Genomic DNA, 23,299 nt, shown 5'->3' with positions numbered 1-23,299 from the left:
AATGGTCCATTTCCCAACCACCACTGCAACCAAGAGCAGCTTTGTGGCTAAGTTTTATCAAAGAACAACGAATAGAATTGATGTTTTAAAGATCCATGTAATGTCATAAAAGGAGAGAAGTGTGCCCTTTTCCCTTTCTTGTTACTATTAGGGATGTAGATGCAGTGGCTGGAACAGTAGCTGCCATAGAGGGGCTGTGAGGAAAAGAGACTGTAATCTTAATTATGAGGGAACTCCCATAGTTATGTAGTGCTTGCATTTAATGAGAAGATAATGAATTTCTATCCTATTTGAACCTCTGTTATTTTGTGTTTTATGTTATTGGAGTGGAAAGCTAATCCTAACAATGAAACTTTGTAAAATTTGAACCATATCACAAGATTGTGATACCAGGCGGTAGGGTTCTGTTTGCTTTGTTTGTGGCTGCACTGGGCCTTGTTTCTGCACTCAGGCTTCTCATTGCCGTGACTTCTCTTGTAAAGCACAGGTTCGAGGGTGCACACACTTCAGTGTGTGCACTGAAGTGTTTATCGTAGTTGTAGTGCACAGGCTTTGCTGCCCTCTGGCATAGAAAACCTTCCCAGACCAGTGATCGAACCCATTTCTCCTTCATTGGCAGGTGGATTTCTAACCACTAGACCACCAGGGAAATCCTAGGTCGTAGATCTTATGTCTTATTTTGCATCCATCTCAAGTCACTTCCCAGCAATGAGCACAGTGCATAACATATATCAATGGCCAAAAAATGTTTAAAATCATACATGTAGAATTTAGTCAAGGTAAAAATGTACTTTTTGATATTTTCTCAATACAAGGCAAGAGATGGAAAAAAAATAACTGACAATTAAAAAGTACATGAATGCAGTGACAATTCAAAACAATTCACCCAAAGAATGTGCTAAAAGGGAATTGCAGTCCATACAAATACTAGACATATACAGAAGACAGTTAAGTATGAGCACAACTCTTGGCATGCAGAAAATTTAAAGCTATTTTTAAGTGATTTAATGTGTATAATGAAGTGTATGTGTTTGTTTATTCTACCAATATAAATTTTTGGAATATTTCCTATTGTCAGGTGCTACAACAGTTGGTAGAGATGGAATGGTAAACAGTTGTATGTGGCCTTGCCCTTACAATCTAATGAGTAGATTTTTATTGTAAAAATTCTCACAGAATGATTATAAATTATTCATATAATTAATAGAATGTAGTTTATAATAATTCATATAATTGTTATTGAAGTTGATTTATAATATTTTAATTTCAGATGTTGTTTTTTTTTTTTTTTGGTACCCAAGTAGGGCTTAAGGCCGGGGTCGGCAGGAGCCAAAGACCCAGCCCACAGGAAGATCCTGCACCCTGCTGAGCTGTCCCCTTCGCTTTCTCCCAGTTCTCCCACCACAAGCCCTCGACATTTCAGATGTTGTTTAGTCACTCAGATGTACAACACACTAATTCAATATTTTTATAGATTATACTAGATTTAAAGTGAAAAATGTTAGTTCTTATTCGTGTCCAACTCTTTGGGACCCTATGGACAGCAGCCCGCCAGGCTCCTCTGTCCATGAAATTCTCTAGACAAGAATACTGGAGTGGGTTGCCGTTCCCTTCTCCAGGGGATCTTCCCAACCCAGGGATCGAACACGCTCTGCATTGCAGGCAGATTCTTTACCATTTGAGTCACCAGGGAATTCCATACTGTATTTAAAATTATTACAAAATAATGGCTATATTTCCCTGTGCTGTACAATGTATCCTGTTGCTTATTTACTAGATACCTGGTTGTTTGAATCTAGCTTGCTCCTCCCCTCCTTCCCTCTCGTCACTGCTAACCTGTAGTTTGTTTTCTATACCAGTGAGTCTGTTTCAGTTTTGTTATTAATAAAACTCATTTGTTTTATTTTAGATTTCACACGTAACTGATAATAGTATATATATATCTTTCTGTGTCTAACTTATTTCACTAAGTATATTTTATAGGTCCATCTATGTTGTTGCAAATAGTAGAATTTCATTCTTTTTTGTCTGAATATTATTCCATTATGTATGTATCATGACTTCTTTATACATCTGTTGATGCACACTTATATTGCTTCTATATCTTGGCTATTATAATGAATGAGCATGGGAAGCATGTTTCCTTTAGAATTAGTTTCTTCATTTTCTCTGGGTATATACCCAGGAGTGGAACTGCTGGATCATATGGTGGCTCTATTATGAGTTTTTGGAGGAACCTCTGTACTCTTTTCCATAGTGGCTGCACCAATTTACATTCCCACCAACAGCGTAGGAGGGTTCCTTTTTCTCCACATCCTCACCAGCAACTGTTACTTGTGGCCTTTTTGATGATAGCTGTTCTAACAGGTGTGAGGTGTTTTCTTGTTTTGATCTGTATTTCTCTGATTAACAATGTTGAGCATCTTTTCATGTGCCTGTTGCCCATCTGTATGTTTTCATTGGAAAAATGTCTATTTAGAGCCTCTGCCTGTTTTTTTAATTAGTTTTTTTGTTTGTTTTTGATATTGAGTTGTATGAGCTGTTTATATATTTTGGGTACAAACACTTTATTGGTCATATAATTTCCAAATATTTTTCTCCCATTTCTTAGGTTCCCATTTCTCCCGTTTCTTAGGCCCTTTTATTAATGGCTTCATTTGCTTCACAAAAGTTTGTGAGTTTATTTAGGTCCTATTTGTTTTAGCTTTTCTTTCACTTTTATTTATTTTGCCTTAGGAGACATTCAGAAAATATTAATCCAGAGTGTTCTGCCTATGTTCTCTTCCAGGAATTTTATGGTCTCAGGTTTTACATTTAGGACTTTAGATGTTTTTTGAATTTATTTTTGTATGTGGTATGAGGAATTTTTTTTTTTTCTTTTTTTACCTGCCGTTGGCCAGGTTTCTGAGCACCACTTACTAAAGAGATTGTATTTCTCCACTGCATATTCTTACCTCCTTTGTTGTAGATTTATTGACTTTAAGTGCATGGATTCTGGATTCTCTATTTTGTTCCATTGATCAATGGGTCTGTTTTTTATTGTTTTGTCAGTGCCATACTATTTTGATTAATATAATTTTTGGTACAGTCTGAATTTAGGGAGCAAACCTCCAGCCTTGTTCTTTTCGCAAGTTTGGTTTGGGAATTTGGGGTCTTTGTGCTTCCATATAAATTTTAGGATTTTTTTCTCTGTGAAAAATGCCGTGGGTGTTTTGATAGAGATGCATTGAACCTGTAGATTTCTTTCAATAGTATGGGTATTTTAGCAATTTAAATTCAATACAAGAACATGGGATATCTTTACATTTCCTTGTGTCATTTTCAAATTCCTTCAAGATTTTATAGTTTTCAGAATATAGATCTATTGTCTCCTTGGTTAAGTTTATTCTTAGGTATTTATTCTTTTTGATACATTATAAGAGTGATCATTTTCTTGCTTCCTCTTTCTGATAGTTCATAATTATTATATAAAGTAATTTCTATATGTTAATCTTGTATCCTGCAACTTTACTGAGTTCATTTATTAACTCTAATAGTTTTCTGGTGGTGACTAGGAATTTTTTCATATATAGGATCATGTAATCTTCAAATAGTGGCAGTTTTAGTTTTCCCTTCTAACTTGGACATTTTTTATTTATCTGATTTCTGTGGCTAGGACTACATTAAATACAAATAGAGAAAGTGGGAATCCTTGTCTTCTTTCTGATTTTAGAAGAAAGGGTTCAGCTTTTCACTGTTGACTGTGATGTTAGCTGTGGGTTTTTCCCAAACGGACTTTATTATGTTGGGATATGATCCTCTATACCAAGTCTGAGAGTTTTAAATCATGAGTGGATGTTGAATTTTGGCCTTTATCTGTGTTTATTGACAAGTTCATATGCTTTTTGTTTTTAATTCTCATGATTTTATCCTTCCAGTGTGGTGTATCAAATTGATTTTGTGAATACTGAGTCAAGTTTGCATCCCTGGAAGAAATACCTCTTGGTCATGGTGTGTGATCCTTTTTGTAAACTGTTGAACTTGGTTTGCTAGTGTTTCGTGGAGTATTTGTGCATCTTTATATATCAAATATATTGGCGTGTAATTTTCTTTTTTTGTAGTGTCTTTGTCTGGTTTTGCTATCAGGGGAATGGTCTAAACTTGGGAGTGTTCCATCCTCTACAGTCTCTTGGAACAATTTGAGAAGAAAAGGTTTTAGCTCTTCTTTATACATTTGGTAGAATTCCCCTGTGAAGCAGTCCAGTCCTGGACATTTTTTGGCTGGGAGCATTTAAATTACAAATTTGATTTCAGTACCGGTGATTGGTCTGCTCAGCTTGTCTATTTCTTCCTGATACAGGTTTGGCATATTGTTTGCTTTTCTAGATATTTGACTATTTCTTCTAGTCTGTTCAGTTTTTTGGATATATAACTGTTCTTGATATTCTCCTATAATTATTTGTATCCCTGTGGTATCTGTGGTTATTTATCCTCTTTCATTCTTATTTTGAGTTCTCTTTTCTCCTTGAAAAGCCTAGCTAAAGGTTTATCATTTTTAAAAGTCTTTTTAAAAAAACAACCCATCTCTTTGTTTCACGGACTCATCCTATTGTTTTAATCTCAATTTTATTTCCTTTCTTATGTTCACTATTTATTTTTGCTTCTGCTGACTTTGGGCTTTCTTCTTTTTTTTAATTTCTTTAGATGGTAGGTTAGGTTGTTAGAGATTTTTATTTCTTGGGGTAGACCAATATTGCTGCAAGTGTCCCTCTTAGAACTGCTTTTGCTGTGTCCAATATAATTTGATAAGTTGTGTTTCCATTTTCACTTACCTTGAGGTATTTTGTGATTTCATCTTTGATTTCATTTTTGACCTATTTTTTTTTTAGTAGCATGGTATTTATTCTCTGTGCATTTGTGCTTTTCCTATTTTTTCTTCCTGTAATTGATTTCTAGTTTCCTGCCACTATGGTAGGAAACAATGTTTTGAATTATTTCCTGATAAATTATTTGTTTTATTAGTTGTTTCAGGGTTGTTTTTTCTTGTCCTTTCAAATAAGATGAATTCCTTGCTCTTCTCATTGTGCTTAACATTCACTGTCTCTATGAAAATAGGGAAACGCTTACCTGTTACTGTTAAAGGGGTATCCTTATGTGGGAGCACCCCTATACAGCCTGCATGTGCCCAGTGGCTTTGGTGAGAGCACTGAATTTGATGTGAACACAAGTCATGTCTTTCCTTATGATGCGCTGTCAGCTCTCACCTTGGTGGGACCTGGAGCTGGAGCTGGAGCGGCCAGAGTCAGAAACAAGTATGAGCCAAGGATTGCCCTCTGCTCAGTGGCTGGACTGCCCTCTCTGGGCAGGGTCCATTCCCGCATTGCTAGAGCAGAGGTCCTGAGACTGGTGTGAGCTGGCTCTGCTCTCCTTAGGCGCATCTCTTCCCTCTCGCAGCCCTGGCACCCTTGCCCTGGTGTGGAGCTGCTCCTCAGGGGGCTCTTAGTATGGGTTGGGGTGTGGGCTGTGGCCATCTGGCCCTGCTCTGAGACCTGGACTGCTTTGGATGCTCTGCCTGTGTGAGCACCAACAATGGTTGCTCCTGTCCTGCTCAGATGCCAGTTTGGGTGTGAGCCACCTCTGTGCCACAGATCTCTGTGATGTCTCACCTTGGCCTTGGCAGTGCAAACCCCAGTGTGGAGCTACATGGTGAAACCAGCAGGGTTGGAGCATTCACTAGGCTCAGGCCGGGACATGCACCAGGACAACCGTGAGAAGCCAGCCAGCCACCACCCAGTTCTCCGCTGAGAATGCAGTTTTCTTGCTTAGGAAGCAAGCAAGGGTGGCCATGCGCTCCTCACAAGCAGAGTCTAGACTTCTCACAGCCCTGCTTCTAGTCTCACAGGTGCTCTAACCAGCTAGGAGTGCTCATCTTCTTGTGTCAAACCCCAGATCTGGGGCACATAATATGTGACTGAAACTGCTCACTCACCAGAGAGGCTCTCCAATCATCTAACCTCCTTTTCCCCCTGAGTCCTCTTCCAGGATCCAGGTCCTGATCTGATCACTTTTTTATTTCTGATCAATTTTGTATGAATCTTTCCTACAACCTTTGTTGTGCAGGAATCCTTCTGTTGGTCCAGTTTTTAGTGAGAAATGGTCAACATATAGATGCATTTTTGGTGTGTTCATGGAGGGAGGTGTACCCCATAGGCTCCAACTCCTGTACCTTGATCTCTTCTCATAATTCATATAATTTGTAATGAGCATCAATATGTTCCAGTGGTTTATAGCTATGACAAGTATGATGAAAAAAGTACATGCATTCCATTAGGGAATTGGAGACAGAATTGGAAAACTGAAGAGAGAAATGGGGATCGGTATAGAGAGAATGAGAATCAATATATAAATATGGAAGCTGGACTTTTTTAACTATGAAAAGTTTTGAAAATAGTCATCGTGGAGAAGAGGAGAGTGTGCTCATAATATAAATGTTTATCTTTGCAGTTTTGAGTGCCCTTTGAAACCAGCATTCATGAATTTGTTGAGAAGCTGGTATTCCCTTGAATGTGACTTGCTCTGCAAGCTCCTGGCTTCACTGATGCGATCACAAAAGAAATTACATCTATGTTCATCTAGGGTTGGGGTTTTGCTCAACGGCTATGACAAAAAAAGATGATGGGCCAGTTAACTGAGTTATTGAACTATTGGCAAAAATTTATTCAAATGATCCCTGAGGGATTCCTAGCCACGTAATATAAAAGGGAAAGTATGGAGGTTTGGAAACAAGGAAAGAGGTCAAGGACCTGGAAGTTCCAAGTTCAAGTCAAGGCTGTAGTTTGGGAGAAGAATATTGGGTGGGGTAAATAGTGGGTGGTGACTTGTTGAAAAGACAGGAAATTGGTGAGGGGGTGGGGATACTTGCATTTGTTATTTTATTTTCTAAAAAATGTATTTCATCTTGGGATATAACTGATTAACCATGTTGTGATGGTTTCAGGTAGACAGCAAAGGGACTCAGCTATACATATACATATATCCATTCTCTCCAAACTCCCCTCCCATCCAAGGTGCCACATAACACTGAGCAAAGCTCCCTGTGCTATATGGTAGGTCCTTGTTGGTTATCCATTTTAAAGATAGCAGTATGTACATGTCCATATCAAACTCCCTACCTATCCCTTCCCCCTGTCCATCCCCCTGGCAACAATAAGTTCATCCTCTAAGTCTGTGAGTCTGCTGCTTTTATAAGTTCATTTGTATCATTTCAGTTTAGATTTCACCTATCCAGGATGTCATATATTTCTCCTTTACTGTCTGACTTGACTTCACTCAGTATAATAATCTCTAGGTCTCTCCATGTTGCTGCAAGTGGCCTTATTTCATTCTTTTGAATGACTAGTATTCCATTGTGTATATACACCACATCTTTATCCATTCCTCTGTTGATGGACATTTCGATCGTTTCCATGTCTTGGCTGTTGTAAACAGTGCTGCAATAACATTGGGGGTCCATGTATCCTTTCAGATCATATTTTCCTCCAGATATATGCCCAGAAGAGGTATTGCAGGGTCATATAGCAACTCCATTTTAGTTTTTAAGGAACCTCCATACTGTTCTCAATAATGGCTGTACCAATTTATATTCCCACCAACAGTGTAAGAGGGTTCCTTTCTGTCCACACCCTCTCCAGCATTTATTGCTTGTGGATTTTTTTTGCTGATAGCCATTCTGGCTGGTGTAAGGTGATATTGTAATTTTGATTTGCATTTCTCTAGTAATTAGCGATGTTGAACCTCTTTTTATGTGCCTCTCAGTCATTTGTATTTCTTGTTTGAGAAATGTTGATTTAGCTCTTCTGCCCATTTATTGATTCAGTTGTTTGTTTGGATGGTGTTAAGCATTGTGAGCTGTTTGTAAATTTTAGACCAGTCCTTTGTTAGTCAAATCATCTGCAAATGTTTTCTGCCAATTTATGGGTTGCTTTTCATTTTGTTTCCTTTTCTGTGCAAAAGCTTTGGAGTTTAAGTAGGTCCCATTTGTTTTATTTTCATTATTCTGGAAGATGGACAGAAAGAAGATTGTTGTGCTTCATGTCAGTGTTCTGCCTATATTTTCCTCTAGGAGTTTTATAATGTCTGGTCTTATATTAGGTCTGTAATCCATTTTGAGCTTATTTTTGTGTTTGGTGTTCACGTGTACCTGTACAGTTTTCCCGCAATCATTTGTTGAAGAGACTGTCTTTCCAACATTGTATAGTCTTGCCTCCTTTGTTACAGATCAACCATAGGTGCATGGGTTTGTTTCTGGGTTTTCTATCCTATTCTATTGATCTGTATTCCTATTTTTGTGCCAGTACTGTACTATTTGATGACTGTAGCTTTGTAGTATAATCTAAAGTCAGGGAGCCTGATTCCTCTAGCTCCATTTTTCCTTCTCAGGATTGCTTTGACTATTTGGAGTCTTTTGCATCTCCATACAAATTTTAAGATTTTTTGTTCTAGTTCTGTGGAAAATGCTATTGGTAATTTGATAGGGACTGCATTAAATTTGTAAATTACATTTGATCATGGAAAAAGCAAGAGAGTTCCAGAAAAACATTTCTGCTTTATTGACTATGCCAAAGCCTTTGACTGTGTGGATCACAATAAACTGTGGAAAATTCTGAAAGAGATGGGAATACCAGACCACCTGACCTGCCTCTTGAGAAATTTGTATGCAGGTCAGGAAGCAACAGTTAGAACTGGACATGGAACAACAGACTGGTTCCAAATAGGAAAAGGAGTACATCAAGGCTGTATATTGTCACCCTGCTTATTTAACTTCTATGCAGAGTACATCATGAGAAATGCTGGACTGGAAGAAACACAAGCTGGAATCAAGATTGCTGGGAGAAATATCAGTAACCTCAGATATACAGATGACACCACCCTTTTGGCAGAAAGTGAAGAGGAACTCAAAAGCCTCTTGATGAAAGTGGAGAGTGAAAAAGTTGGCTTAAAGCTCAACATTCAGAAAACGAAGATCATGGCATCCAGTCCTATCACTTCATGGGAAATAGATGGGGAAACAGTGGAAACAGTGTCAGACTTTATTTTTCTGGGCTCCAAAATCACTACAGATGGTGACTGCAGCCATGAAATTAAAAGACGCTTACTCCTTGGAAGGAAAGTTATGACCAACCTAGATAGCATATTCAAAAGCAGAGACATTACTTTGCCAACAAAGGTTCATCGAGTCAAGGCTATGGTTTTTCCTGTGGTCATGTATGGATATAAGAGTTGGACTGTGAAGAAGGCTGAGCACTGAAGAATTGATGCTTTTGAACTGTGGTGTTGGAGAAGACTGTTGAGAGTCCCTAGGACTGCAAGGAGATCCAACCAGTTCATTCTGAAGGAGATCAGCCCTGGGATTTCTTTGGAAGGAATGATGCTAAAGCTGAAAGTCCAGTACTTTGGCCACCTCATGTGAAGAGTTGACTCATTGGAAAATACTCTGATGCTGGGAGGGATTGGGGGCAAGAGGAGAAGGGGACGACAGAGGATGAGATGGCTGGATGGCATCACTGACTCCATGGACGTGAGTCTGAGTGAACTCCGGGAGTTGGTGATGGACAGGGAGGCCTGGTGTGCTGTGATTCATGGGGTCACAAAGAGTCGGACACGACTGAGCATCTGATCTGAGTATAGTCATTTTGACAGTATTGATTCTTGTGATCCACAGACATGGTATATCTTTCATTTGTTTGTGTCTTCTTTGATTTCTTTCATTATTGTCGTATAATTTTCAGATTACAGTTCTTTAGTTTACTTAGATAGGCTTATTGGTAGGCATTTTATTCTTTTTGATGTGATGGTAAATGAAATTGTTTCTCAAATTTCTCTTTCTGATCTCTCATTGTTAGTGCATAGAAAGGCAACAGATTTCTGTGTATTAATTTTGTAACCTGCAACTTTACTAAATTTATTGATGAGGTTTAGTAATTTTCTGGTAGCATTTTCAGGATCCTGTATGTAGTATCATGTCATCTGCAGTGACAGTTTAACTTCTTTTCCCATTTGGATTCCCTTTGCTTCCTTTTCTTTGATTGCTGTAACTAGGAGTTCTAAAACCATGTTGAATAAAAGTGGTGAGAGTGGTCATCCTTGTCTTGTTCCTGATCTTAGAGGAAGTGCTATCAGTTTTTCACCACTGAGTATAAAGTTAGCTGTAGGTTTGTCATTGATGGTCTTTATTATATTGAGTTATGTCCCCTCTATGCCCACTTTATAGAGTGTTTTTTTTTTTTTTAATCATAAATGGTTGCTGAATCTTGCCAAAAGCTTTTACTACATTTATTGAGATAATCATATGGTTTTTAATTCTTCAGTTTGATGTGTATCACATTGATTTGCAGATATTGAAAAATCTACATCTCTGGGATGAATCCCACTTGATCGTGTTGTATGATTATTTTTTAATGTATTGTTGAATTCAGATTGCTAGTATTTAATTGAGGATTTTTGTGTCTATGTTCATCAGTGATACTGATCTGTAAATTTTTTTGTATTGTCTTTGGTTTTGGTATCAGGGTGATGGTGGCCTCACAGAATTGAATTTAGAAGTTTTCCTTCCTCTATAATGTTTTGGAAGAGTTTCAGAAGGATGGGTGTTAAGTCTTCTCTAAGTATTTGATAGAAATCACTTGCAAAGCTATAAGGTCCTGGACTTTTATTTGTTGGCAGTTTTTAAATTAGTTTCAATTTCAGTACTCGTGATTGGTCTGCTCATATTTTCTATTTCTTCCTGGTTCAGTCTTGGGAGACTATACCTTTCTAAGAATTTGTCCATTTCTTCCAGGTTATCCATTTTATTGGCATACAGATGCTGATAAGTTTCTTATGATCCTTTATATTTCTGTGGAGTCAGTTGTAATTTCGCCCTTTTCATTTCTAATTTTATTGATTTGAGTCCTCTCCCTTTTTTTCTTGATGAGTCTGGCTAATCAATTTTTCTTCATTTTTTCAAAGCTTTTAATTTCATTGATCTTTGGAACTGTTTTCTTTGTCTCTAGTTATTTCTGCTCTGATCTTCATGATTTCTTTCCTTCTACTAACTTTAGATTTTGTTTTGTTCTTTTTCTAGTTGTTTTAGCTGTAAGGTGAGGTTGTTTGAGATTTTTCTTGTTGAGGTATGATTGTATTGCTATAAACGTCCCTCTTAGAAGTGCTTTTTGCTGTATCCCATAGGTTTTGGACCGTTGAGATTTCATTTTCATTTGTCTCTAGGTATTACTTTTTAATTTCCTCTTTGACTTCTTCATGATCCATTGGTTGTTTACTAGCATATTGTTTAGCTGCCACCTGTCTATGTATTTATAGTTTTTTTTCCTTGTAGTTTATTTCTAATCTCATAGCATTGTGATAAAAAAAAAAAAGATGCTTAATGTGATTTCAACTTTCTTAAATTTACCAAGGCTCACCTTGTGGCCTGGCATGCAGTCAATCTTGTAGAATGCTCCGTGTGTACTTGAGAAGAATGTGTCGTCAGCTGTTTTTGGATGGCATGCTCTATAAATATTAAGTTCATCTGGTCTAAAGTGTCATTTAGGGCCTGTGTTTCCTTATTAATTTTCTGTCTGGATGATACATCCTTTGATGAAAGTGGAGTGTTAAAGTCCCCCACTAGGATTTGTAATTTTAGAGATAGGGCACTGACAGATGACTAAGAGCCAGCCTGTGACCACAATATTGGAGGCTTAGGTGGAAGGGAAAGAAGGGCTGGGCACAAGGAGGTCAAGAATCAGAGTGACATCCAGGACACTGAGTGGGTAGTCCATTTTACTGTTAATGTCACCAGGGAATACAGGATGTGAGGATGCAGAGGAAGGTGTAAAACCAATGGAGACTGACCAGAACGCTGGTCAGTGATCACAACAGGGGTGAGAGAGGGATAAAAGATCAGAATGGCAACTGTGTTTTTGTTTTCTTGTTTCTTTGATTCTAACTCTAAAATTCTAACTGTTCTAAAATGAACAGTTACAAAATTGATGTCTACCAAATCCTCTTTTGCTTCTAAATAAGCTTATGTGAAATAGATCATAGAGGACAAGAAGGAACAAATGTATTCCTTAAAAATGATTACCTTTAAATTACAATTATGGCTGTGATTCAAAGCACTGATTATAATTCAGCTCAGGCTCAGGAGTTGAAAATGAATTAAGCTGAAGGTTTTTCAAATTTTTATTTTTTCAAACAGCCCTTTTTAGTCTAATCTGGTTTGTAAATACAAACACTGTAGTTCTGCTAATTAAAACTTCTGTGGCAGACAAGATAAGACTTTTGGATGGAGAAAACAATAGGCTGGGTGAGGAGAGGAAGATCTGGAGATAGGAGCCCCTGTTTTATGAACTAAATCATATTACTTCTTTCTAGAAATATGAAATAGAAACTCAGAAGTTTTGCAGGTCATTTGCAGGAACTTGATTTAATACTTACGTAGAATACGGAGGAAGCCCATTAAAGTTCAGTTCAGTTCAGTCGCTCAGTCGTGTCTGACTCTTTGCGACCCCATGAATCGCAGCACGCCAGGCCTCCCTGTCCATCACCATCTCCCGGAGTTCACTCAAACTAATGTCCATTGAGTCGGTGATGCTATCCAGCCATCTCATCCTCTGTCATCCCCTTCTCCTCCTGCCCCCAACCCCTCCCAGCATCAGAGTCTTTTCCAATGAGTCAACTCTTCGCATGAGGTGGCCAAAGTACTGGAGTTTCAGCTTTAGCATCATTCCTTCCAAAGAACAGCTAAAGTTAATTGGGGTTAAATCCATAAAAAAAAAACCTAGAAAGACAGTAAAACAAGAGATATATGCAGAGCACCAGGGAAAAATTTTGTGTTACCCTTAAACAGAGAAGCAAGACATAGGGCCTGATACTCTGTGTCCAATAGCTTTCCTGTTTGCGTTGCATTGTGTTTCCTATTCATAGATTTATATGTAAATTTCTATAGTATATTAGACCATAAAGCTTTTTTATATTCAGTTCAGTCACCCAGTCATGTCTGACTCTTTGCAACGTCATGGACTGATGTCAGGCCTCCTTGTCCATCACCAACTCCCAGAGCTTGCTCAAACTCATGTCCATTGAGTCGGTGATGCTATCTAACTATCTCATCCTCTGTCATCCCTTTCTCCTCCTGCCTTCAATCTTGCCCAGCATCAGGGTCTTTTCCAGTGAGTCAGTTCTTCATGTGGCCAAAGTACTGGAACTTCAGCATCAGTCCTTCCAATGAATGTTCAGTACTGATTTCCTTCAGGATTGACTGGTTTGATCTCCTAGATTTTTTATACAGGCTAATCAAATTCTTCATTTGCATAGAAGTCTCAAGTAGAAAAGTACCCACCCCAGCATTTGATATATTCTTCTAAAATCTGTATAGTTCTTTTTTACTTCTAAAACTACTTTTATTAGACTCTGGAATTCATTGCAACACATGAGAAAGAAAAATCTCTACTTGATTGTCCCATACATTTAGGCAATTCTTTCAACATCATCTATTAAATACTAAGTATTCCATTTATTTTTCGATGATTCCCTTATTTATGAAGTTGTATGTATTTCAGAGCCTTAAGCATTTTATCACATTAATCTACCTGTGGACCTTTTTTTTGGTCAATACTGCACTATAATCAGTGAAGGATTGTGATCTGTATTCATATTTGATAGTGGCAGGTATCATATTTTTTCAGAAATTTAATTTCTCATTTGTTTGATCAGCTACAGAAACTTGAATTTCATCAAGTTAACTCACAATTCCCAGATTTTTATCTTAATTGTGTTAAACCTATAAATTATTTGGAAAGGTTTAACATTTATCATAATGTCTTTCTATTGTAGAATATTTTTGTTGTAATGTAGACTATTTTTCCTTTTGTTTCAAACACTTAAAAAATCTTAGCAAGATTGCATAGCCTTCTTTACAAGAGCTCTTTACATTTTTCTTTGAGATATTCTTTTCTTTTTTTTGTATCTTTCTGTTAAATATTTGTTCATAAAGCTTCATAAAGCTTTGTTCATAGTGATGCTTCCTAAGGCCCACTTGACTTCCCATTCCAGGATGTCTGGCTCTGGGTGGGTGATCACACCATTGTGATATCTGGGTCACAAAGATCTTTTTTGTATAGTTCTTCTGTGTATTCTTGACACCTCATCTTAATATCTTCTGCTTCTTTTAGATCTATACCATTTCTGTCCTTTATTGAGCCCATCTTCGCATGAAATGTTCCCTTGGTATCTCTGATTTTCTTGAAGAGATCTCTAGTCTTTCCCATTCTATTGTTTTTCTCTGTTTCTTTGCACTGACTACTGAGGAAGGCTTTCTTATCTCTCCTTGCTATTCTTTGGGACTCTGCATTCAAATGGGTATCTTTTTCTCCTTTGTCTTTAGCTTCTCTTTTTCTCAGCTATTTGTAAGGCTTCTTCAGACAGTCATTTTGCCTTTTAATTGCCTTTTTGCATTTCTTTTTCTTGGGGGTGGTCTTGATCTGTGCCTCCTGTGCAATGTCACAAACCTCCATCCATAGTTCTTCAGGCACTCTGTTTATCTGATATAATCCCTTGAATTTATTTGTCACTTCCACTGAATGTTCATAAGGGATTTGATTTAGGTCATACCTGAATGGTCTAGTGGTTTTCCCTACTTTCTTCAATTTAAGTCTGAATTTTGCAATAAGGAGTTCACGATCTGAGCCCCAGTCAGCTCCCGGTCTTGTTTTTTTGCTGACTGTCGGCAAATAGAGTGAGGATGGCAACAAGGAATGGAATGCCAATATGGCACTAAAACTTTTTTCAGAACAGAAAGAAGGCCTCTTGTACCAGCAGAACCCTGTATATGCAGTTTTTAACCCTTTTGGTGGTGGGACCTGGGCATGAAAATGAGCTGGTGGTGTTCTCAAAGCAAGCTAGGATGAGCTCAGCAGGGCAAATCAGGAGTCCCTGTCACTTGGAGTTGATGCAGTTCATGGTTCCTTAAGCACACTTCCAATTAGGGAACGAGATTTCATCCTCCACTTCTTGCAGGCATCTTCCATCTTCATGGATTGTTACAGACAGCACCTCTCCCATGGTTTATGGGAGGGACACATGCCAGGCATGCAGACCGCACGACACTTTGCCACAGGTCACTGATTCAGGACCAAAGATTTGTCTTTTCTGTGCAAGCCCTATTCTTCCTCTAATAGAGCCTAGAAGGTGAGGGGGGCCTGGGACTATGCTACAGTGGTACTCAGACAAATCTTCTGAGTTTGTCTCTTAAAAGCCCATGGGGCTGAGTGTAGTCGGACCTCAATTTTTATCTTTCTTTAAAATTTGGGGACTTTTTCTCTTTGCCTTTGACTAAGAGTTCTAATAGCCATTTCCAAGAAACAGAAAATGTTTACTAATCATGCTATTAAATGTTTTCAAAGAAGATGAAAATATGTACTATAGATAAGGGCAGGTTTTTAATTAAAATATTTGGTATTCAGTCTGAGTTTATTGGCAGAAGAAAGTGTAAAGATCTTTCAAAAGCTCTAGGAGAACCTGTGGGGTTTCTGTAATTGAGAGCTTTGCAAATAATCATTAACTCATAGCAAAGACTAGAACACATGATTCTTTGAAATAGATTCCAGCTCTCAGATTATATGTTTCTGTGAAATGAGGAGTGTAAACCACATCCCAATAATAATCCTTGTTATTTTGCTGGCAATTAACGCTCTTCAATGTGACAAGGACTGTAATGACTATGTGACATAAAATTGTATCAAAAGATGACAGAGCCACCGTGACATCACCGCTCCATTAGTGTGGCTCAAAGACAGTGAGGCAACTATGAAAATAAGTAACTTCATCGGTGATTAGAAGGATAAATGCCATTACTCTGTGGCAGCTATCATTTATGCTTGTGTTCCTCAGGATAATACTTTGAACAATACCGATTCATTTATTTGTTTTACTTATTTTAAAAAGTTTTAAGGGAGTGTACAGAAATCTATGGATTATGACATGGTAAAAATAAATGGAAAGAAAAGTATGTGGTGAAGAGAGTTCGTGTAAGATGATTGCAGCGTAATGTGATTTTAGTGGCCAAAACACACGTCATGAAGGATGATGATGCCTTTCAGAGGACGATGCAAACAAACACCAAAAAATGTATAATCTAGAGGATTCAAAACTTGTATCAATCAGTTCCTATGGGAAGCAAAATTCTATCTGATACTGAGAGCTGATACCCATTGGTGCTCAGAGAGGGCACTTTTTATTGTAAAGAACAAAGTACTAGATGATATCATCTGAGTAAATACAGTAAATAATTTCATGGGACTGTGCAAAACTGACATTTTAAACTAATCAAAAATCACATTCAGTCACACTATCATTTTTTGTTCAGTTTAGAGGAGCCTGGCGGGCTACAGTCCATGGGGTTATAAAAGAATTGGACACAACTCAGCAACTAAACAACAGGAACTATATAATAGAGCATTTAATTCCACCCTCCAGACCTTATAACATTGTTGTTATTCATTTCACTTATCCTGTGTTGTGATTCCCTGATACATTATTACAGTTATTATTTTAAGGTGTTATCTTTTAAGATTAAGAAGAAAAAAAACTTTCATGTATTCCTTTTCTAGTATTCTTCCTTTCTTGATCTAGATCCAAATTTCTTATCTATGTAATTTTCCTTTTCTTGAATAACTTCCTCTAACATTTCTAAGACTAATCAGCTGGTGAAGCATTGCGTCTGTTTTTTGGTTTTGGTTTTCCTAAGCAAGTCATTTTTTTTAATTTAATTTTTATTTTTGGCTGACCTGGGTCTTCATGGCTATGAGCAGGTTTTCTCTAGTTAGGATGAGAAGGGCTTCCTTGCAGCGTGTGGGCTTCTCACTGGGGTGGCTTCTCTTGTTGCAGAGCACAGGCTCAGTAGTTGGGGCACATCGGCTTGGTTGCCCCACAGCATGTGGTATCTTCTTGGGGCAGGGATTGAACCCATGTCCCCTCCATTGACAGGTGAACTCTTAACCACTGGACCACCAAGGAAGTCTAACAAAGCCTTTATTTCTTCATTGTTGAAGAAAAGCATTTCTGGGTATAAAACTATAGGTTAGGTTTGTTTTCTTTCAAAACTTTAAAGATTCCATGACTCCCAAACCAAACTCTGAACCAAATCAAACAGAAAACTAGAAAGTTAATTAAAAAGCAGTTGTTCATAAAATAAACATACATAGTCCCTGTATTAGTAACTTTCAGCTGCATAACAACTGATAATATGGTCAGTTAAGAAAGTGAACATTGTAAATCACAACTTTAGGAAGGAGAAGAAGAAATAGAAAATAAAGACTGGCTAAAATAAAATCAAGTAACTGCCTGTAAATCTGATCCAAGATGACACACACAAAGCTGCACCCATAGTCAAAAACTGTGAGGCAGAATATATTTACATTCGTCAATTGCCTTTTAACAAAGACTGTCAAAATATTGTCTTATTTGTTTAGCTTCTGATGAGAGGTCTGTTTTAATTATTTTTATTGTCCCTATATAGATAAGGTACTTCTTATTTCAAGAATTTCTCTTTGCCTTTATTCATTTTTAAAATGTATGCCTACCTATTGTTTGTTTTATTTTATTAGAGTTTACTTTTTACAGTAGTTTTGGGGTCATAGCGATTTTGAGCAGAAGGAGAATTTCCATTTATCCACCATCCACAAACGTGCATAACCTCACCCACATCGACATCCCCCACATAGTGATGCATTTGTTATAGCTGATGAGACTACCTCGACACATCTTACCATCCAGGGTCCGTAATCTACATAAGAGTACACACTTGGTGTACATTCTACGTGGTTAGTCACTCAGTTGTGTCCAACTCTTGGAAACCCTATGGACTGCAACCTGCCATGCACCTCTTTCCATGGGGATTCTCCAAGCAATGATAGTGGAGTGGGTTCCCATGCCCTCCTCCAGGGAACCTTCTCAACCCATGGATCGAACCCAGGTCTCCCTCATTGCAGGTGGATTCTTTACCATCTGAGCTTCCAGGGAAGCCCAAGAATTGTACATTTTATGGGTTTGGACAAATTTATAATGATACGTATCCATCACTACAGTATCACACAGAGTAGTTTCCCCACTAAAAATCCCTGAAAATCCTCTGTGCTTCACCTATTAATCCCTCTCTTTTCCCTAATATCTGGAAACCAGTGATTTTTTTTTTTTTTTTTTACTGTCTTGATAGTTTTGCCTTTTCCAGAATGTCATATAGCTGGAATCATACAGTATGGAACCTTTTCAGGTTGGCTTCTTTCACTTAGTAATATGGATTTATATGTCTTCATGTCTTTTCATGGCTTGAAGGCTCATTTCCTTTTAGGGCTGAATAATATGCCTTTGTCTGGATGTACTACAATCTATCCATTCACCTACTGAAAAACACCTTAGTTGCTTCCAAGTTTTGGCAGTTACAAAAACAGCTGCTACAAACATCTGTGTGCAGGTTTAAATTTTCAACTCTTTGGATGAATACCGAGGAGACTAATTACTGAATTGTATGGTTAGATGCATTTACTTTGGTAACAGACTTCCAAACTGTCTTCCAAAGTGGCTGTTGTTTTTCAGTCACTAAATCGTGTCCAGCTTTTGCCACCCCATGTACTGCAGTATACCAGGTTCCTCTATTCTCCACTGTCTCCTGGAGTTTGCTCAAAATCATGTCCATTGAGTTGGTGATGCTATCTAACTAACCATCTCGTTCTCTGCTGCCCGATTCTTCTTTTGCCTTCGATCTTTCCCAGCATCAGAGTCTTTTCCAGTGAGTCAGCTCTTTGCATCAGGTGACCAAAGTATTGGAGCTTCAGCATTAGTCCTTCCAATGAATATTCACAGCTGATTTACTTTAGGAATGACTGGTTTGATCTCTCGCAGTCCAAGGGACTCTTAAGAGTCTTCTCCAGCACCACAATTCAAAAGCAAAAGTGGCTGTACTATTTTGCATTTTCCCACCAGCAATGAATGAGTGTTCCTCATCCTGATCAGCATTTGTTGGCAGTGTTCTAGATTTTGGCGATTCTAAAAGTGTGTAGTGGGATCTCATTGTTTTAATTTGCATTTTTCTAATGATATATGAATAATTTCATATGCTGATATGCCATCTGCATTATCTGTCCCATGAACATCTCTCCATTATATAGTTATTCTTTAATTTCTTCCATCAGAGGATTCCTCATATATAACTTGAGTGTATTTTGTTAGATTATGCCTAAATATTTCATTTTGAAAAAAATTTTGGAATTTTGAAGATTTTTTTCAATTTGATTTTGAAGATTTTTTTCAACTTGAATTTCATTTTGAAGGTATTGCTTTTATTTTCAAATTCTAATTATTCGTTGACTTTTGTATATTCAGTTCAGTTCAGTCACTCAGTCGTGTCCGACTCTTTGCGACCCCATGATTCACAGCACGCCAGGCCTCCCTGTCCATCACTAACTCCTGGAGTTCACTCAGACTCACGTCAATCAAGTCAGTGATGCCATCCAGTCATCTCATCCTCTGTCGTCCCCTTCTCCTCCTGCCCCCAATCCCTCCCAGCATCAGAGTCTTTTCCAATGAGTCAACTCTTTGCATGAGGTGGCCAAAGTACTGGAGTTTCAGCTTCAGCATCATTTCTTCCAAAGAAATCCCAGGGCTGATCTTCTTCAGAATGGACTGGTTGGATCTCCTTGCAGTCCAAGGGACTCTGAAGAGTCTTCTCCAATACCACAGTTCAAAAGCATCAATTCTTCGGCACTCAGCCTTCTTCACAGTCCAACTCTCACATCCATACATGACCACAGGAAAAACCATAGCCTTGTCTAGTTAACCTTATATTCTGAAACCTTGTTGTAATCATTTAATAGTTCCAGTGGTATTGTTGATTCTTTCAGATTTTCTATAGATGATCCTGTCATCTACAGTTTTCCTTCCCAATTTGTAAATCTTTTCTTTTCTTGCCTTACTGCATTGGCCAATAATTTCAATATAATTTTGAAAAGGAGTGATGAAAGGGGACATAGGAGTGACATGAATCTAATGTTATGGAAAGGCTTCAAGTTTCTGAACAGTGTAATATTAGCTGTAGGGTTTTTTGTGGATACTCTTATCAAGTTAAGAAAGTTTCCCTTTATTCTCAATTCACTTAGAATAGCATAAATGGGTTTGAATTCTGTTGAATGTTCTTCCTGCATCTATTTATGTGACCATGTAATTTTTATTCTTTAGCCTGTTAATGTGATGAATTATATTAGTTGACTTTTGAATGCTGAAACTGCTTTGTATACCTTGAATTCTTAATGGTGGTAAATAATGCTTTATATACATTGTGGATTCAGTTTGCTAATATTGTTTGCTAATTACTGTTTTATAGTTTACTTTTCCTACAATATCTTTTTCTGGTTTTAGTATTAGGATAATGCTGGCCTCAGAGAATGAATTGTGAATATTTCCTTTGCTTCTATCTTCTGCAGAGGATTATAGAGAATTGTTAATATTCCTTCCTTAAATGTGGCTAAATTCACCAAGGTACCCATTTGTGCCTTACAGTTTCTATTATGGATGGTTTTCCATTCCCTTAATAGATAAGGCCTATTCAGATAATTTGTATCTTCTTATGTGAATTCTGGGTGTCTTTCAAAGAACTGGTCTATTTCATTGATTATTAAAATTTGTGGGTAGAGTCTTTAATAGTATTTCTTTTTATCCTTTTGATATTTATGAGTTCTTCAGTGGTGCCCCTTGTTTAATTTCTGATATAATTAATTTGCACTTTTTAAAAAAGTTACTTTGGCCTCTAGGCTTATCAGTTTTACTGACCTTTCCAAGCACCAACTCTTGGTTTTGTTGATTTTTCTCTATTGACTTTTTGCTTTTAATTTAATTGATTTCTGTTCTATTTTTTTATATTCTGCTGCTTGCTTTGAATTTAATTTGATCTTTTTCTAGTTTCCTCAGATGCAGTCCTAGATTATTGATTTGGGATCAATCTCATTTTGTAATATTTACATTTAATGTTATAAATCTCATTATACACATGGTTCTCATTGCATCCCAAAAATTTTGATAAATTTGATAATTTTTTGCAATTTTCATTGAGTTCAAAGCATTTTTAACATCTTGTTTTCTTATTTGACTATGCATATTTAGAGCTGTGTTATTAAAGTGTCCAGGAATTTGGGATTTTTTTTTTTAGCTAGCTTTCTGTTATTGATTTTAATTTAATTCCACTGTGATCTCAGAGCATATGTATTCTGATTTAGTCTTTAAATGTGTTATGGTATGTTTTATGGCCCAAAATATGGTCTACTAATGCAGAGTTCCAAAGAATAGCAAGAAGAGATAAGAAAGCCTTCTTCAGTGATCAGTGCAAAGAAATAGAGGAAAACAACAGAATGGGAAAAACTAGGGATCTCTTCAAGAAAATCAGAGATACCAAAGGAACATTTCATGCAAAGATGAGCTCGATAAAGGACAGAAATGGTATGGACCTAACAGAAGCAGAAGATATTAAAAAGAGATGGCAAGAATACACAGAAGAACTGTACAAAAAAGATCTTCACGACCCAGATAATCACAATGGTGTGATCACTGACCTAGAGTCAGACATCCTGGAATGCGAAGTCAAGTGGGCCTTAGAAAGCATCACTACGAACAAAGCTAGTGGAGGTGATGGAATTCCAGTTGAGCTATTCAAAATCCTGAAAGATGATGCTGTGAAAGTGCTGCACTCAATATGCCAGCAAATGTGGAAAACTCAGCAGTGGCCACAGGACTGGAAAAGGTCAGTTTTCATTCCAATCCCAAAGAAAGGCAATGCCAAAGAATGCTCAAACTACCGCACAATTGCACTCATCTCACACGCTAGTAAAGTAATGCTCAAAGTTCTCCAAGTCAGGCTTCAGCAATATGTGAACTGTGAACTTCCTGATGTTCAAGCTGGTTTTAGAAAAGGCAGAGGAACAAGAGATCAAATTGCCAACATCTGCTGGATCATAGAAAAAGCAAGAGAGTTCCAGAAAAACATCTATTTCTGCCTTATTGACTATGCCAAAGCCTTTGACTGTGTGGATCACAATCAACTGTGTAAAATTCTGAAAGAGATGGACATACCAGACCACCTGATCTGCCTCTTGATAAATTTGTATGCGAGTCAGGAAGCAACAATTAGAACTGGACATGGAACAACAGACTGGTTCCAAATAGGAAAAGGAGTATGTCAAGGCTGTATATTGTCAACCTGTTTATTTAACTTATATGCAGAGTACATCATGAGAAACGTTGGACTGGAAGAAACACAAGCTGGAATCAAGATTGCCGGGAGAAATATCAATAACCTCAGATATGCAGATGACACCACTGTTATGGCAGAAAGTGAAGAGTAACTAAAAAGCCTCTTGATGAAAGTGAAAGTGGAGAGTGAAAAAGTTGGCTTAAAGCTCAACATTCAGAAAACGAAGATCATGGCATCCGGTCCCACCACTTCATGGGAAATAGATGGGGAAACATCCAAGTGTCAGACTTTATTTTTCTGGGCTCCAAAATCACTACAGATGGTGACTGCAGCCATGAAATTAAAAGATGCTTACTCCTTGGAAGGAAAGTTATGACCAACCTAGATAGCATATTCAAAAGCAGAGACATTACTGTGCCAACAAAGGTTTGTCTAGTCAAGGCTATGGTTTTTCCTGTGGTCATGTATGGATGTGAGAGTTGGACTGTGAAGAAGGCTGAGTGCCGAAGAATTGATGCTTTTGAACTGTGGTGTTGGAGAAGACTCTTGAGAGTCCCTTGGACTGCAAGGAGATCCAACCAGTTCATTCTGAAGGAGATCAGCCCTGGGATTTCTTTGGAGGGAATGATGCTGAAGCTGAAACTCCAGTACTTTGGCCACCTCATGCAAAGAGTTGACTCATTGGAAAAGACTCTGATGCTGGGAGGGATTGGGGGCAGGAGGAGAAGGGGACAACAGAGGATAAGATGGCTGGATGGCATCACTTACTTGATGGATGTGAGTCTGAGTGAACTCCGGGAGTTGGTGATGGACAGGGAGGCCTGGTGTGCTGTGAATCATGGGGTCGCAAAGACTCGGACACGACTGAGCGACTGATCTGATCTGATCTGATGGTGAATGTTTCATGTGAGGTTGAAAAATGTGTATTCTACTGTTACTGGATGAGGTAGTCTATGGATGTCAATTATATCCGTGTAGGTGGTTGATGGTGCTATGCAGGTCAACTGTTCCTACTGATTTTCCACCTGCTGAATCTCATTTCTTAGA

This window comes from Bos grunniens, chromosome 24 (assembly GCF_055505025.1).
Source record: "Bos grunniens cultivar Pamir isolate PY7600 chromosome 24, Bosgru_T2T1.0, whole genome shotgun sequence".
Taxonomy (NCBI): Eukaryota; Metazoa; Chordata; class Mammalia; order Artiodactyla; family Bovidae; genus Bos; species Bos grunniens.
The sequence above is the reverse complement of the archived record's forward strand: the minus strand, read 5'-3'. Positions refer to the sequence as shown.